Source organism: Gorilla gorilla, chromosome 12, assembly GCF_029281585.2.
Source record: "Gorilla gorilla gorilla isolate KB3781 chromosome 12, NHGRI_mGorGor1-v2.1_pri, whole genome shotgun sequence".
NCBI lineage: Eukaryota > Metazoa > Chordata > Mammalia > Primates > Hominidae > Gorilla > Gorilla gorilla.
The window spans coordinates 52315641-52319159 of NC_073236.2; the positions used below are offsets into that span (position 1 = coordinate 52315641).

The window sequence follows — 3519 nt, forward strand, 5'->3', positions numbered from 1 at the left end:
CCATAAAGGAAATATTCAGAGTGTTGTTATAGATAGAACAAGGCCTCCCAAAGTGCTGGGATTACAGGCATGAGCCACCGCGCCTGGCCTCTTCTTTTAATAACGGTTCTTTTGGTGAAGTTCTCTTGGCCATAAACTCCCTAAGATTTTGGCCTGAGGTCTGGGGCTTTGTGGAAGGCCTCCCTGAAGCTCCCAAATGGATAAGGAGAAGGCATTCCAGATGGGTCAAACATGGGCAGCGTGCTGCGATGGGAAGGGGCAGTGAACAGGCCAGAAAAAACAACTCAAGTTTTTATTTATTTCCTTTTTTTTTTTTGTCAGATAAAATGTCACACATATTTATTTATTTTTATTTTTATTTTTTGGAGATGGAGTCTCACTCTTGTTTCCCAGGCTGGAGTGCAGTGGCAGATCTCGGCTCCCTGCAACCTCCGCCTCCCCGGTTCAAGCAATTCTTCTGCCTCAGCCTTCCGAGTAGCTGGGACTACAGGCACACGCCGCCGTGTCCGGCTAATTCTTTGTATTTTAGTAGAGACAGTGTTTCACCGTGTTGCCCAGGCTGGTCTCGAACTCCTGAGCTCAGGCAATCCGCCCGCCTCGGCCTCCCAAAATGCTAGGATTACAGGTGTGAGCCACTGCGCCCGGCCTGGTCACACATATTTATTACTAAACAAACCACTAGTGCGGAAGCATAGAAACAGAGAAAATCATTTACTCAATAAAACATGTCTTACTGTCCAGATAGCAGTGACATTTTCAGTTTGATATGGTAAGATGACAGTGACCTTGATGCAGCATAAATATGTCAGCTCATGTACAATTCTCGCTGGATTATCAGGGAGAATATTTAAGGCAGAGGGTGGAGCAAATGCAAAGGCCCACAGATGGAAGAATGCTTAGAATGCTTGGGTGGGTGGAGCATGACAAGCACGTGATAGGGATGAGCTCAGAGAGGGTGTGCGGGAAGACGGAAGCTGTAAAGCCTCATCGCTATTGTGAGCACTGTGGCTTTTACTCTGAGATGATAAGCAACAGTAGGATGTTTCTTACGTGGGGAGAGGAAAGGCCGGGCGCTGTGGCTCATGCCTGTAATCCCAGCACTTCGGGAGGCCGAGGCGGGCGGATCACGAGGTCAGGAGATCCAGACCATCCTGGCCAACATGGTGAAACCCCGTCTCTACTGAGAAAAATACAAAAATTAGGGCCGGGCGCGGTGGCTCACGCCTGTAATCCCCAGCACCTTGGGAGGCCAAGGCAGGCGGATCACGAGGTCAGGAGAGCGAGACCGTCCTGGCTAACACGGTAAAACCCTGTCTCTACTGAAAATACAAAAAAAAATTAGCCAGGCGTAGTGGCGGGCCCCTGTAGTCCCAGCTACACAGGAGGCTGAGGCAGGAGAATGGCGTGAACCCGGGAGACGGAGCTTGCAGTGAGCCAAGATTGCGCCACTGCACTCCAGCCTGGGCGACAGAGGAAGACTCCGTCAGAAAAAAAAAAAAAAAAAAGGCCGGGCACCATGGCTCACGCCTGTAATCCCAGAACTTTGGGAGGCCGAGGTGGGCGGATCACGAGGTGAGGAGTTCGAGACCAGCCTGGCTAACATGGTGAAATCCCGTCTCTACCAAAAATACAAAAATTAGCCAACCCAGCTACTCAGGACGCTGAGGCAGGAGAATTACTTGAACCCAGGAGGCAGAGGTTGCAGCGAGCCGAGATCACACCACCGCGTCCCAGCCCAGGCGACATAGTGAGACTCCGAATCAAAAACAAACAAACAAACAAACAAAAAAGATGGAGAGGAAGGATCTGACTTGAGCTTTAGAGGAATAAATCAGGCTTACGGAGTCTGAGAATGAGTGGTACAGGAGAGAGGGCTGAGATAGGCAAATCAGGCAGGAGGCTGTGAGGAGATGGTGGTCGTTTGGATCAAGCTGGTAGCAGTGGAAGGGAAGAAGAGATTCTGGTCAGAGTCTGGATTTATTTATTTGTTTGTTTGTTTATTGAAATGGAGTTTCGCTCTTGTTGCCCAGGCTGGAGTGTAGTGGCGTGATGATGGCTCACTGCCACCTCCGCCCCCTGAGTTCAAGCGATTCTCCTGCCTCAACTTCCCCAGTAGCTGGGACTACAGGCGCCTGCCCTCATGCCCAGCTAATTTTTAGTATTTTTAGTGGAGACGGGGTTTTACCATGTTGGCCACACTGGTCAAACTCCCGACCTCAAGTGATCCACCCACCTCAGCCTCCCAAAGTGCTGGGATTACAGGCGTGAGCCACCACACCTGTACCTGGATGTATTTTAAAGGAAGAACTGATATAGTTGTTTGTTTTTTGTGTGTGTGTGTTAGTATTTTAATACAGTTCAAATCAGTGTGTATGGTTCATTTCAGCTCCTTCACTGCCAAATCAGGGGGCAGGGACTGCTTCAGTTTCTCTGCCTTCTCTTTTTCCCTATGACCATGGTGTACAGGTATCTGCTAAATTGAACTTCAAATTTCGCATTGTCCTTCTTTTATTTATTTATTTATTTATTTATTTATTGAGACGGAGTCTCACACTGCCCCTGGGCTGAAGTGCAGTGGTACAATCTCGGCTCACTGCAACCTCCGCCTCCTGAGTTCAAGCAATTCTCCTGGCTCAGCCTCCCGAGTAGCTGGGACTACAGGCATGTGCCACCATGCCCGGCTAATTTTTGTATATTTAGCAGAGATGAGGTTTCACCATATTGGCCAGTCTGGTCTTGAACTCCTGACTTCGTGATCCACCCTCCTCAGCCTCCCAAAGTGCTCAGATTACAGGCATGAGCCACCACGCCCGGCCTGTCCTTCTTTTTCTTGATCTTGACAGATTTGGCATCATTTCACCAGGCAGTGAGCAGAAAGTGCTTGATTTCCTCAATTTTCCGAGGCATGGCAACAAGGCATGCAGGGAGTGGGGCAGACTGGCACCTGGGGTTCCCAAATTTCACCCAGCCATCTTGGCCGAATATCACCCCAGAGACCTGATATAACTGTTGATACAACAGTTGCGGATGCATTGGATATGGGGTGTGAGAGGAAGAGAGGGCTCCCCAAGTTATCAACTGAAAGTAGGAAACAAGTAAGAATGGTGGAAAAGCCAGGTGCTGTGGATTACAAACCTCAGCACCCTGGAAGGCCGAGGCGGGAGGATCTCTTGAGCTTAGGAGTTCAAGATCAGCCTGGGCAACATAGCAAGACCCTGTCTCTAAAAAAAAAAAAAAATTAGCCGGGCTTCTTGGTGGTGCATGCCTGTAGTCCCAGCTACTCAGGAGGCTGAGGTGGGAGGATAGTTTGAGCCTGGGAGGTGGAGGCTCTGATTAGCTGAGATTGTGCCACTGCACTCAGCCTGGACAATAGAGACCCTGTCTCAAACAAACAAAAATAAAATGGGGGAGGAAGTGTTGGAGGTTTCAGGAGATAATGTCAGATAAAAAGCAGTACAGAAGTTTACAAGGGTGAGTCCAGGTGATTTGGGATGATGGAGAAATCTCAGATTTCTTGAT

The 3519-nt window shown here is 49.1% G+C and overlaps 1 pseudogene; it reads right to left on the bottom strand.

The window, feature by feature from the left end:
• Positions 1-2377: 2377 nt before the first annotated feature.
• Positions 2378-2907, bottom strand: LOC109025674 (large ribosomal subunit protein eL38-like; annotated as a pseudogene).
• Between the last annotated feature and the right edge of the window lie 612 nt (positions 2908-3519).